Source organism: Hemitrygon akajei, chromosome 10 (assembly GCF_048418815.1).
Source record: "Hemitrygon akajei chromosome 10, sHemAka1.3, whole genome shotgun sequence".
Lineage (NCBI taxonomy): Eukaryota > Metazoa > Chordata > Chondrichthyes > Myliobatiformes > Dasyatidae > Hemitrygon > Hemitrygon akajei.
In genome coordinates, this window is record NC_133133.1 from 136306489 (window position 1) to 136321418 (window position 14930).

General features: G+C 45.6%; 1 protein-coding gene across 2 annotated transcripts in view; it reads right to left on the reverse strand.

Annotated features, from left to right (window-relative positions):
* LOC140734705 (protein FAM3C-like) overlaps positions 1–14930 on the reverse strand; it is a 62180-nt gene that overhangs the window by 39453 nt on the left and 7797 nt on the right. Inside the window, exon 2 of one of the 2 annotated variants that reach the window (XM_073059040.1) lies at positions 10310–10483. The exons of the other annotated variant lie outside the window; for it this stretch is intronic. The gene's annotated coding sequence lies outside the window, so the exon portion shown is untranslated. The remainder of the gene's footprint in view (positions 1–10309; positions 10484–14930) is intronic. 2 annotated transcript variants of the gene reach the window in all.

Sequence of the window (14930 nt, forward strand, 5' to 3'; positions counted from 1 at the left end):
CAATAACTTCAATGTTACATTCCACAGCCAAGAATCTTGGTCAATAAATGTAAACAATTAAAAACATTATGAATACAATTCTTAAAAAAACATTCAGGGTACGGACCAAGTGAATCTCTTTTACCTGCTTATTCGTCAATGAACTGTGTACCACCTACCTCCCTCTTCCCCCTCCCAATTCTCTCAGTCAGGGGTCACCAACCTTCTTTGCATCACGGACTGGTTTAATATTGACAATATTCTTGCGGACCGGCCAATAGTGGGGGGGGGGGGTGTTAATCACAACTGGAATATTCAAGATTCAAACTTTACTGTCATTCTAACCGTACATCAGCTCTGCAGGGCAGAATGAGACGGCGTTTCCCAGGAGCAGTGCAATCATAACATAACAAACACAACACTAAATAATAAACATAACAATAAATAGTAAAACACAACAGCCATATGTCAGTTAAAAACAAGTTATAAGTGTCCAGTGCAAGTTAAAAGAGTCCAAAGCAGAGTCAGGTAGAGCAGCTATTTAGCAGTCTGACTGCCTGTGGCAGGAAGCTGTTTAGTAGCCTTGTGGTTTTAGTTTTGATGCTCCTGTAATGTTTACCTGATGGCAGAAGAACAAACAGTTCATGGAGAGGGTGTGAGGGGTCTTTAATGATGTACCGTGTCTTCTTGAGGCATCGACTCTGAAAGAGGTCTTGGACAGAAGGTAGGGAGACCCCAATAACCTTCTCTGCTCCCCTAACCACCCTCTGCAAGGCTTTTTTGTCGGCAGCACTGCAGCTGGAGTACTTAAAAGTGATAAGTCAACTATGAGTCACTTATAAGTGGCTAATACACTCAATTTCATTTCTAAGAGGGTTTATCTAACAAATTTAATATTAAACACAACACATATTTTCAGGAAAAGGCTGAGGAACAAGCTGCAAAGGCAAAGGAAAAGGCTGAGGAAAGGGAGCAGGTGTTCAAACTAAAGGAATTAGAGATGAAACGGGGTCATGAGCTCCAGCTAAAGCAGCTAGAAGCAGAAGCAGAAGAGACAGAGAAACAAAGGAGCCATGAATTGGAGCTGGACAGGCGAAAGCAAGAGTGAAGAGCTCAAGGGCAAGAGAGAGAGGAGGGGTTTGATGTTAGTTGGGCGTTGAGGTTGGTCCCCCCCGTTCGAGGAGACGGATGTTGATAGTTATTTCTTGCTTTTTGAAAAGGTGGCAGTGAATCAGAAGTGGCCCAGAGAGCAGTGGGTGGCGTTGTTACAAAGTGTGTTACGAGGGAAAGCACAGCGGGCATATGCCACGTTGCCCCCAGAAGGGGAAGGGAATTATGATCAAGTAAAGGAGGCCATTCTCCGAGGTTACGAGTTAGTACCTGAGGCGTATAGACAAAGGTTCCGAAATTTAAGGAAAGGGTGGAATCAAACGTATACCGAGCTAGCCCACGAGAAGGGTGTGCTCTTGGATCATTGGTGCACCGCGGAAAAGGTGGCCGAGAATTATGGGCGTCTCAGGGAGTTATTTTTGATTGAGGAATTTAAAGGTTGTGTTCCGGAAGAGAGCCGAATGTATTTAAATGAGAGGACGAATCAGTCCATCTCAGAGATGGCTAGGTTCGCAGATGAATATGCCCTAACCCACAAGACAAAGTTTTCCTCGCCAAAAAGTTACCCGAGAGACCGTCGGAATGGTAGGGAAAGTCCGCCGGCTAAGGGAGAAACTCCGCCGGGAACTAGCAGAAAAAGTGAGGATAACAGGCAGGAAACCTGGAGATTTCCTGGTTTAACCTGTTTTAATTGTGGAAAGGTGGGACATATTGCATCAAAATGCCCTGCTCCGAGGAAGGAGCCAGAAAGAGGGAAAGCAGCTATTCCAATAGGCTGTGTTGCGTCGATCCGAAAATCGACAAGAAGGCCCCAGGTAGATGGAATACAGGAGGGGCGGGAGACATTTAGGTCCGAAGGAACCGTGTCTTTGAGGGAAGGGGACCCCCCAATCCCCGTACGAATTTGGAGAGACACGGGGGCGGAACTATCATTAATTAGCCGTAACGTGTTACAATTTGGACCTCGGACGGGAGAGGTAGCCCTGAGAGGCATAGGAAACCGGACCGAGGTAGTGCCTTTGCATAGGGTCCGTCTAGATTGTAAGTTGGTGTCGGGCCCAGTGGAACTGGGGGTCCTGCCGGAGTTGCCGGGGGAAGGAGTGGACGTCCTTCTGGGTAACGACCTAGCGGGTGGGAAGATGGGTGCCGCCGTGAAGCTGACCACCGAGCCCGTGAGAGTTGAAGACCCTCCCTCAGATAAAAAAATCTATCCCGCATGTGCGGTCACTCGCAGCATGTCGGAAAGGGCAGCTGAGACCGAGAGCGGTTTGAATCTGGCCAGTTTTGATTTGGCCGAAACGTTTTTACCGACTCTGTACCAGCGAGAGTCAGAGGAAGGTAAACCGGAGAGTAGGGAGGAAAGAGAGAGTAATCGGGAAGAGGTAGACCTGTCCTTAGCAAGAAGAGAGTTTGTACGGAAACAGAAAGGTGACGAGGAGCTGGTAGCCTTGAGAGAGTTGGTTCTCTCTGAGACTGAACTGGAGGCAGAGCCAGAGGGTTATTATCTCCAGGAGGGGGTGTTGATGAGGAAGTGGAGACCCCCTGCGGTGCCAGCCGATGAGGACTGGGCGGTGATACATCAGATAGTAGTCCCGAAAGTATATTGGGACGAAATTCTTGACTTAGCCCATAAGGGACCTTTAGGTGGGCATTTAGGAATAAAGAAGACAGTGGAGCAGGTTCAGAGAGAGTTCTATTGGCCAAACCTGAGAAAAGATATTACTGAGTATTGTAAAAGATGTCATACATGCCAGGTGGTGGGTAAGCCGAATCAAGTTATCCCTAAGGCCCCCCTCTGACCTATCCCCGCATGTGAGGAGCCTTTCTCCCGAGTCATTGTGGATTTTGTGGGACCCTTACCTAAAACTGCGAGTGGGTGGCAGTATATCATGACCCTGATGTGTGCCGCTACACGATTTCCCGAGGCCGTGCCTCTGGGTAGTATTAGGACCTCTGCGGTGGTGAAGGCCCTTATCAAATTCTTTACCACCGTGGGGCTGCCCAAGGAGATACAGTCAGACCAGGGAAGTACATTCACGTCTAGCACATTTTGGCAGATGATGACCCAGCTAGGGGTGAAGCAGATTCTGGCCTCTGTGTATCACCCGGAGTCACAGGGAGCGTTGGAAAGGTTCCACGCTACCCTAAAGACCATGCTTAAAGCTTATTGTCAGGAGAACGTTCGAGACTGGGATGAGGCTTTACCCCTTTTGTTATTTGCCGTACGAGATACAGTCCAGTGCTCCCTGGGGTTCAGTCCGTTCGAGCTGGTTTTCGGTCACAGGCCCAGGGGACCCCTAACCCTACTGAAAGAAAAGTGGTCTAGCCTGACCGTCCAAGTCAGTGTGATCGACTATGTGCTGAAATTCCGGGAAAGGCTGCGTAAAGTATGCGCCTTGGCAAAAGAAAACCTTAAAGCTTCCCAGGAAAAAATGAGTCAGTGGTATAACCGGAGAGCGAGAGAACAAGAGTTTCACGTGGGCGACTGGGTCTTGGTCCTATTCCCGGTAGCTACCCACCCCCTGGGGGCGAGGTTTCAAGGGCCATATACAGTGTGTAAGAAAATAGACTCGCTGAATTACATGATCGAAACCCCCGACCGACGAAAGCCGACCCAGTTAGTTCACGTGAACATGATAAAGGGGTATCATGGACCCACCCCCGCGGTGGTTGGTGCGGCCATGAAAGCCGATGAGGTAGAGGGGGATGGTAAGGAGGGACCAGAACGGTTTGACAAGATAGGTATAGTCCCCACCAGATTAGAGAACTCTATCGTATTGGCGAGCCTTGCGGATAAAGTTGGCCACTTAAAGCCTGAACAAAGGGAGCAGGTAATACAGCTCGTTAACCGGCATGCAGACTTATGTCCAGATGTTCCCCGAAGGTGTAGTGGGACGCAACATGATGTGATAGTTACCTCAACCCAACCTATTAAACAAGCCCCTTATCGGATGAATTCTAAAAAGAGCCAGCTAGTAGAGAAGGAGATTGAACATATGCTAGCTGCTGGGATAATCTGCGAATCCTCTTCCGCGTGGGCTTCTCCTTGTGTGGTTGTCCCAAAGCCGGACGGGACCATAAGATTCTGTACCGATTACCAGAAGGTCAACGCGGTTACCCAGACCGATGCTTACCCTATTCCCCGGGTGGATGATTGCATTGATCAAGTGGGGAAGGCAAGGTACATCACAAAAATGGACTTGTTAAAGGGGTACTGGTGCGTTCCTTTAACAGACAGGGCTCGAGAGATTTCAGCCTTTGTCACCCCGTCCGGGTTGTACGAGTACAACGTTATGCCGTTTGGGATGAAAAATGCCCCAGGGACATTTCAGCGGATGATAGACGCTGTGATAAAGGGGTTAACCCACACCAAGGCTTATCTTGACAATGTGGTAGTTTGGAATGACACCTGGGAGGAGCATCTGGGGGCTGTAGAAAGTTTGTTTACCCAAATGTCGGCAACCCACCTTACAGTAAACCTCGCCAAGAGTGAGTTTGGTCATGCCACGATCACCTATCTGGGGTATGTGGTGGGAGACGGGCAGTTGGCCCCTGTGCAGGCGAAGGTCCGGGCTATTTCCGAGGTCCCTGTGCCCTACAATAAAAGGGTCCTGAGGAGGTTTCTGGGCATGGTAGGATACTATCGGAAATTCTGTAAAAATTTCGCGGACATTGCGCTCCCCCTTACAAAATTACTGCAGGAGGAGGAAAAATTTGAGTGGGGTCATTCTTGTCAGAATGCCTTTGAAAAGTTAAAAGCCATATTGTGCCATGACCCTGTGTTAAAAGCGCCCGATCTGTAAACCCCCTTCTCCTTGGCCATGGACGCCAGCGATGAGGCGGCAGGAGCAGTCCTATTGCAGCAAGCGGGGAATGGAGTGGAGCACCCGGTAGCATATTTCTCTCGGAAGTTCAATAGACACCAGAGGAATTACTCTACCGTGGAAAAGGAATTGTTAGCGCTTGTGTTGGCGATACAACATTTCGAAGTGTACATTTGCCTGGTGCAAAGACCCCTAGTGGTCTATACCGATCACAACCCACTGGTATTCTTGGACAATATGAAAAATAAAAACAGGAGGTTATTAAGCTGGAGTCTGATGCTGCAGGAATTCGATATTAAGATCCAGCACATTAAGGGGAGTGATAATGTGCTAGCGGATTGTTTATCTAGGTGCTGAATTAAATGTAAAATGTATGGCTCTGTAGTTAAAACGAAAAGCTTGTGTGTTGTATTAGATTCAAAAATCCTATAAGACTCATTGAGCTGAAGTTTGATGCTACCAGACTTTAGTACGGCACGTGAGGTTAAGATATTGAAAAAAAAGGGGCACTGTACTTGTTACCTGTTTAGATACTGACTTGAATGTATCACGGTAGTACTCTGTGAAGAGAAAAGCTTGTGTAGTATGTAGATTAAAAAAAAAAGTCCTGTATAACTCTGTATCAACCTGTTTTTAACCGCTGGTAAAAAACCTGCTATGGGGGGAGGTGTTATGACCTCAGCCCCCTCCTTTGGGAGAATCGCAAGAGAGAGAGAGCCTTACGGTCTGGAATGTGGATTGGCCGCTCAGCAAGACAAAGCCTTGGACACAGCCATTGTCTTGGGAGGCACCTTTTGTGGAATAAGGACGTGGGCTACGTGCAGACCTTCAGGGCCATGTGGGATAGGGAATGGGGGAAAGATCGCCTAACCCCCTCCCCCCCGATTGACATCTACAACCCTGCCAGTCCAGATAAAAAGGTGGGCTGCCGAGGCGGGGCCTCAGACGCACCAAGGAGACACACGAAGAAGACACCATAGTGCTTCCCGTCGGAGCGGGACGCCATTCTGAAGGAAGCCACGTGCGTTAGACTCCGGATCGGGAGTCTGTGGATGGAATCACGGACAATCACTTTTAACTAACAACCGGGAAGCCTGCTCTTCTGATTCCACGGCGGTGCTCCGTAGGGACCTGGGCAGGTGAAGCTGTTTAATGACATCTCTCTCTCTCTCTTTCTAACAAAAGTGCACCAACGCGACACCACAACCGACGGCGGCTGGTGGAACTGCAGTGGCCGCAAAAAGACTTTTAAATATCCAGTAAACAATATATATCTACATTACCCCTAGACAACGATAGAGCTTATTTCTGATTGATTATTACTATACCCGGGCTTTAGATTGAGTTGTGACGACGTATATGATCTGAATGTTTTGTATTAACCATACGTTTGTGCCCCTTTATAAATAAAAACGTTTGAAAATAGTAGCATCAGGCTTCGGTGGATCCATCTATCTTTGCTGGAAAATTACCCGGTTACTGGGGAACGTAACACTAATACACTCAATTTCATTTCTAAGAGGGTTTATCTAACAAATTTAATATTAAACACAACACATATTTTCTTTGCATGAATATAGCGATGTCAATTAAAAGTCACTTATAAGTCAATAGCATCAAAACATTTTAAGTAACGTTTGGATATTAAACACACAGCGCATATTTTCCTTGTATGAACATATAAAATCATTGCAACACACCAATATTGCTAAAGAAGTGGGAGCCCTGGGCTTGTTTCCCTGCAACAAGACAGTCCCATCGAGGGGCGATGGGAGACAGTGATACTCGAAAGGGATTCCTTACATCCAGTCTATTCTGCAATTTAGTTTTCGTGGCCCTTAGCACTTGCTTCTGTCCCGCTTGCTCATCTTCTTACCGCTCAAAAAACTCAAGGGGTTAATCTTTTAGTCAGGGTGCTTGGACCTAAGGTGCTGAAGCAGTTTTCATTGCCTCATTTGACAGCCTCCGGGCCCAAACTTTAGCTTCCTGCCCGCTGCCAGACGCCTTGGCCAGGTGCAGCTGGTCGTGGGTGGGGTGAGAGGACAAGGCAAAGGCTGGTGGTCGCAGTCTGGAGAGCAAGGAGGAGTGCGAAAGGGCACGCACCTGCTCCCCCCCCCCCCCCCCACCGTAAGTAGGTAGGATCTATCGGCCAACAAAAGTTTGGCTCGAGGGATGACTTTCAGTAGATCGCAGCAAGGTACCTGCTCTGCTACTTATGAAACCCTGAGCCCGAATTAGGTCATCTGCGAATATTTTAGCACCGGGTTCCCCACGAACATATGGTGTGCTAAACAGGTTTAGAGGCGGCACCCATCTGTCCGTGCTCCAGGCCAGTAGCAATGGCACTTCTCATCAGCCACGTGAGGCCAACCAGTGATCCCTGGCGCGAGGGTGTCACTGCGTTTAGGTGACTGGTGACCTCGCGTGGGTAGTGACCTTGCGTGTGTTCAAGTTCTACAGTGGGCGTGACAGGGAATGAGGAAAGGTGCAGCTGACTCATATCGTTTCCTTGCGGCCCGGTACCAGTCCACGGCCCGGTGGTTGGGGACCACTGCTCTTAGACAGTGATGGGTTGAGTTAACTGCAATCTTTATTGACAATGAATTGACTTTAACGATTGAAATTCCAGTGCAGATCCCCTCTCCACTGTGATTTCACTCGTAATTTGTTGCCAACATAACCCATGATTTGTTTTAGTGGTTAAAAATCCACATAAAGGGAGGACACCAACACTAACAAACCTCTTGCACTACAGTCAAATTTGACAGTCATCTGTAATATTAAACAGGAAGCAACAAGACAGCTTACACTACATTGACAAATTTCATTTGTAACAACAAGTGCGTGTGGATACATGGGCTTGTGTTTATGTTTGTCTCCCAATCTGCCTTGTATAGGTGACATTTGCACATACTCTGAAGCTGGGCTCCAAGGCCAGCATCAATATTTTCAAACTCTCTTACTTTCATTAATGGGTCTCCTCAAATTGTAGGAGTGATAAAAGAAGTTGGTGCCAAAACAACCTTATGATTTATAGAAACTAGTGCACACCAGGAGACCAGACAAAACTGACAGTCAAAAATATGATTTTGTGACAGCCTTATACACCTTTCCATATCTGTGATATGCAGAAAACTTAATTAAATATGTTTTGATTGTTACACTTCTCCATATATAATTGTTACACAGAAGACTTAGTTAACAGTAAAACTATGCTTTGGTTACAGATTAAAACACTTAAATTTCCACAAGTTTAATTTAGTCAACAGCAAGCTTTTGCCATAATAGTAGCATGCTATAAGGCAATTAAATCTCTATTTTTTTTGAACCGTATCAGCAGCATCCTGTTTTCACATCAGTACAAGCAACATCCTATTTCACCAGCTTTTAACTCCCTGTATTCTTACCCCTACAACAGACCAAATCCTAAATTTCAGGAGCGAACCTTTTCACAGATGCTGGCACTGACGACAAAATTCACTGTCACCTTCAAGACTTGGAAGCATTGGAAAGGGTAAAGAGGAGATTTACCAGGACACTGCCTGGTTTAGAGAGTATGGATTATGATCAGAGATTAAGGGAGCTAGGGCTTTACTCTTTGGAGAGGAGGATGAGAGGAGACATGATAGAGGTGTACAAGATATTAAGAGGAATAGATAGAATGGATAGCCAGTGCCTCTTCCCCAGGGCACCACTGCTCTGTACAAGAGGACATGGCTTTAAGGTAAGGGGAGGGAGGTTTAAGGAGGGTTTTTCACTCAGAGTGGTTGGTGTGTAGAATGCACTGCCTGAGTCAGTGGTGGAGGCAGATACACTAGTGAAGTTTAAGAGGCTACTAGACAGGTATATAGAGGAATTTAAGGTGGGGGGTTATATGGGAGGCAGGGTTTGAGGGTCGGCACAACATTGTGGGCCAAAGGGCCTGTAATATGCTGTACTATCCTATGTTTTATGACAAGCGATCCAATATCATTGTCCTCTCTGAAGGCCAACATTCCCAGTATTGATATCATGGCATTTACATGCCTTGCTCTTTAAATCATTCCAAGCTCTCTCAGGGGAACTGTTTACCAGATACAGAGTCTGTGGTCAAACATCCTCTGAAGAACCTAGTCTATGACATAGAAAAGTGGAGGAGACATCCAGGATGTCACTGAGAACAGAAGTCAAACACTGGAGGTTCTGTGTATACAGGAGGAGGAAGAGTGCACTACCCACCCACTCTACTAGCCACTTCCTGACCCAATTGTTGAAGAGTATGCTACTTCAATGTTAACCTCATCAGCCCCAGCAGAACCATAACAAAAGCAAATTTATCCAGGTGTAGGAAACGGTGGTGGGGTGGGGGTTTACTTTCGCTGAAAAGATGAACCTTTTGCCTGAATTTGGCTTGCAGTCAATGATGTACATTTGTTCAGAGAAAAGGAACGCAATTCAAAGATCTACTGTAATGTGAGCTGAACATATGCAAAGCTGAGCACAATAATTCACACTGTAGCTAAGTACTTTAAGCCCCTGACTTCATATTAGACAATCTCCAGAGAAAACAATCTTAGGGATTCATGGCACTGAACAAAAAAAAACATTTTATTAACTGGAGTTCATAATGTTCCAGTAACAGTAATATAATTTTATATTAATATGTTTTGAGCTGGGAGTAAGAAAGAATTATTTTTCTTACAACAATTATTCTTTTCATTCCGTTCCCTAAGATAATAAGTGTGCCCAATACCACGCTGCTTATTGTACATAGTCTGAGAAGCTGGAAGCAAAGAACATGTCCTCAAGGGGTTTTCATTTCTTATGTTTACTACTTCGCCAAATAATTAATACAGCCAATCAAAATCCATTTAAGCCATCCATAATAGGTTCATCTCACATTCAAATGATGTACCAGTTATAAGCTAATTGATTTTCTGAATTGCCCTGTCGTGAGACTAGGGTTAAATAGGTGGGTTGCTGGATGGTGCCGCTCACTGGGCTGATCAGCATTGTATCTCTGAATAACATTACACCGATGGGCAGGAGGCAAAGTGTGCTGGATTCAAACAATGTATCATCAGAGTGCCACTGGAGCTTTGCAAAGTGCTGAGCGGTACGGCTGGGCTTGGTGGCATCAGTTTTCCCACCAGCAAAATTGGTGAAGCCCAACACCTGGGAATAGTGAAGTTCGGTCGGTTTGTAAAATGGACCAATCGCTTACAGAATGAAGCTGAGTGTGATCACTGCCTGAGTTCATTGGTCATGGCTTTGAGACTAAAACCAAAAGGGGGCAGTGATTTGAAGTGCTGGTATCTGGCAGTACAAAGTCAAGCAGTTTCACCAGAAACTTAAGAGTGGATAGACAATGACAATAGCGAACAGCAAGCAAAGAAACAGGGCTGGTCTTCACTTACAATTCCAGTTTGCTGCAACCTCAATACGAGGCACTCCAAAGATCAGGCAATTAGATGGATTTTCAGTGATAAAGCAGCTGAGGCCGAGCTGAGGCACCAGAAAACCACCGTAAAACAGGATTCAAATGGCACAACCCAAAACGGAGCGAACAGAGCTGTTTATAATTTGCTGGCCTAAGAGTGACAGAAAATGTAAATGTTACTGTTTAAACCTCGCAAAGGATTTTTTGCTTTTAATTAATAATGAGTTTGCATCAAATATAGCTCAATAGTTCAACAGGAGGAATGGTCTGGCTGCAATTACCTAGGGAAGCCTGGATATCCAGAGGCTGTTTTCATCATTGTCAGCAAATCCAACCAGGCCAACTTCGAGAGCGTGTTGCCAAAAAAATGCTCACGTCTCATGTCCCACTAGGGCCCCAAAGACCGAGCTACCACCCATCCACACTTGGTAATTCAGACCACCAAACTCTGCTTCTATCCCCTGCACACAAACAGAAGAATCCAACACAGGAAGTCATTCAGTGCTGGTCTGAGGAAGCAGATGAGCTTCTACATGACTGCACTGAATGGGTAGACTGGTCTATGTTTAAAGGTGCAGATACCAGCCTAGATGAGTATGTCACTACAATTATTGGCACAGTCAGCAAGCATGTCGAGGACTCCAAAGAGGACATTCCAGGTCTTCCCAAACCGAAAAACATGGATGAACCTGGAGATCCACTTCCTACTGAAGTCTAGGTCTGCAGAATTCAAATTTTACAATATATCAAGGCACGATCTCCATAAAGCTATGAGAGATGTTCAAAGGAAATTTGAGTCCAATTCAAATCCCAGACCAGCTGGCAGTTGTGGCAGGGTTTTTACAACCTACAACAGGTTATAAAACAAAGTCAGTCAGTACGTGCCTTCGTGATCAGCTTAATCTGTTCTGGGCACATTTTGAACTGAAGGGAATAGGACCACCCACTCTAATGCAGTCACCACTCTTCTGAAGAGTGAACCCACAGAAAGCATCAGGCCTAGATGGCGTCTCTGGCTGTCTCCTTAGATCCTGCGTAGATTAGCTGATTGGGGGGGGGGGGGAGAGGGGTACTTACAGGCAATTTTAACTCTTCCTTATCCAACCTGAGTTTCCTGTCTGCGTAAGACCTAACAAAAACAAGATAACATGCCTAAACAACAACTGCCCATCATCAAGTGATTCAAGATGCTGGTCAAGGCACACATTAACTCCAGCCTTCTGGACAACTTTGACTGATTGCAGTTCACTGACAGCCAAACAGCCGATGGCAGATGCCATTTCCCTGGCCCTACACATAACTCTGGAGCATCTGGACAGACTATAATTTATGGACTACAGCTCCATCTTTAATACTATAATTCCAAGCAATCTCATCACCCTGGGAGTCAACACCTCCCTCTCTGACTGGATGCTTGACCTGCTGACCAAAAGACAACAATTAGGATAGCAACACACTGGCCATAATTATTCTCAACAACGGTGCTCCACGACATTGCATCCTCAGGCCCCTACTCTACTCCCTGTACGCTGATGACTGTGTGGCAAGATTTTGCTCCAACTCCTATAAGTTTGCAGATGATACCACAATAGTGCGCCATATCTCAAATAAGGATACGTTGGGAGTACAGGAAGAAGGTAGAAGGTAACAAACATTCCCTCAATGTCAGCTAAATGAAAGAGCTGGTCACTGATTTCATGACGAGCACAATGCTCCTGTCTACATCAATGATGCTAAAGTTAGTGAGGGTTTAGAGCTTCAAGTTTCTAGCAGAGAGCATCAAAAAATAGCCTGTCCTTGGCCAACCACAGATGCCACAGCCAAGAAAGCTCACCAATGCCTCTACTTCCTCAAGACTGAAGAGGTTGGCATGTTCCTGTCAACCCTTATCAATACACTCTATGAAACATCCTGGCTGGATGCACACCAGCTTGGTTTGGCAACTGCTTTGCACGTGACATGCTTAAGGCACAAGGGATTCAAATTGAATCTGAAATTGACTCACTGACAGGAGGCTAAGAGTATGGGAAGGTTTATACAGTGGACGTCTGTGACCAATGCAGGGATTGACGCCAGGACCCTTGTTTTTTGTTTTATAACATCTAAGATGTGATTAAAATAAGTATGATAAGTTTATCAAAACATGAAAACTACTACTGTAGATAGTGAGGAAGATTGTCTAAGATTACAGTAGGATATAGATCAGAAAAAAGTTGGCTGGGCACTGGCTGTTGGAATTTAACCAAACAAGTGTCAGGTAATTTATTTTAGGAAGTCTAATAGGATAAGGCACATACAATAAGGGGCACTTATGAATGTACAAGAAGAGATGCCCCTAGAGATTCAAGTCCATAGTATCTTCTATATGGCAACATAGGTGGATAGGATGGTAAAGCACCGAATTGATATAAAGTCAGCCCTCCTTATCTGCGAGTTCAACCAACTGTGAATCGCGAAAACCCATTACTGCTCTTCCAGCACTTGTTATTTGAGCATGTACAGACTTTTTTTTCTTGTCATTATTCCCTAAGCAATGCAGTATAACAACTATTTTACATAGCATTTACATTGTATTAGGTATTATAAGTAATCTAGAGATGATTTAAGTATACGGGAGGATGTGGTGGGTTATCATGGATTGCGATCACAAAAAAAAAGTAAAGTTCTCTTACTAAGTAAGTCGGAACAGGTACATCCGGTATTATTTAGCATCAGTTAGTCAAAAGTTTGTCTTAGTATATAGTATATATTTTACCATTCTAATACATATATAACACTTAAGAACGTATGTTTCAGCATCAGGCTCGGGAGTGGAATTTCCCGAATTCGATCTAGTGACAGACCGCTCCCGAGTGCGCTCTCCACAGTGCCCGGTTGATGTGGAGGATCAAAAATACAAAAATTAAACCACTGGGAAATCTGCAGATGCTGGAAATTCAAACAACACACACAAAATGCTGGTGGAACACAGCAGGCCAGGCAGCATCTATAGGGAGAAGCACTGTCAACGTTTCGGGCCGAGACCCTTCGTCAGGACTAACTGAAAGTAGAGATAGTAAGAGATTTGAAAGTAGTGGGAGGAGGGGGAAATGCGAAATGATAGAAGACCGGAGGGGGTGGGGTGAACCTAAGAGCAGGAAAGGTGATTGGCAAAAGGGATACAGAGCTGGAGAAGGGAAAGGATCATGGGATGGGAGGCCTCGGGAGAAAGGGGGGGGGGAGCATCAGAGGGAGATGGAGAACAGGCAGGGTGACGGGCAGAGTGAGAGAAAAAAACAAAACTAATTATGTCAGGGATGGGGTAAGAAGGGGAGGAGGGGCATTAACGGAAGTTAGAGAAGTCGATGTTCAATGTTCAATTAAACCACTGCATTGCTTAGTAATAATTGTAGCTTTCATCGGGACAGAGCCTTTCTCACTTTATCCATTAAAATTGTTCTGATCGTTGACCGACTGTAGCCTAATGCTTTTCCAATGACCGATGGCGTTTCACCTCTTTCTGATCACTTTATTATTTCCACTTTATTTTCAATCGCGATCGTGATTACTTTCGTGAACAAAATCACTGCGGATTGTTATGAATGTACCACAGCTCTGAGGGGCCGAAGGGTGCGGGACCAGCCCCCTCCTTCCGGAGAATCGCAAGATCGCTATTAATTTGAGTCTTGGACCCAGGAAATGAGAGACAATGCAACGGATTTGACCATTGTTCTTAGAGACACCTGTGTGAATTGCAACTCTATATTACGTGCCAGCTATCAGGGACATGGACACCCTCGGGCAATATGGGGTGGGGATTGTATCACCCTACCTTGAGTGACATCTACAAATCTGCCAGTCACGATAAAAGGGGACAGCAGGAGGCAGTAAGCCAGCGACGCACCAGACGGAGACACCATCGCTCCCGTAAGGACGGGAAGCTGTTCGGGAGCCATGTGTGATTCGGTTCCCCAGCTAGGGAATCGAGTGGCTGATAACCCCGAAAAGGATTCTGAACTGACAACGGGGAACTCACGTTCCCGATTCAACGATTTGAGTCCAACAGGCTGGCAAGTTTATTTTCTCTCTCCAACACGTGAGCCCCAGCGGTCTCCGAAAGGCTAAAAGCCTGCATGAACTTCAGAGACTTTGATATTTCCATCGGACAATAGTTTTACCCCTAGACAAACGTTAGAGCTACTTCGTATTGTTGATTATTACTATATCCGTGCTTTAGATTGAGTATTGACGACGTATATTATCTGAATGTTTGTATTAACCTTACTTTTGTGCCCCTTTATAAATAAAAACGTTTAAAAATAGTACCATCAGACTTCAGCGGACCTCTCTATCTTTGCTGGTAAGTGACCCAGTTATGGGGTTCATAACAACGTGGGGCCTCGTCTCGAGATTTGATACCAAATTGGGAGGTCAGTGAATTGGGTTTGTAAGTCAAAAAATTTGGATCTGGTACGCGGGTAGCCAGACGGGAAACCTGCAAAGATGGACGTGGATGAATTTATGGAAAACCCGACTCTAGGGGCGCTAGAGGCGGCTACAAAATTAGACTTGGTAAATCTGGCAAAGGGGTTAAGCCTCACAGAGGTGAGGTCATCAAT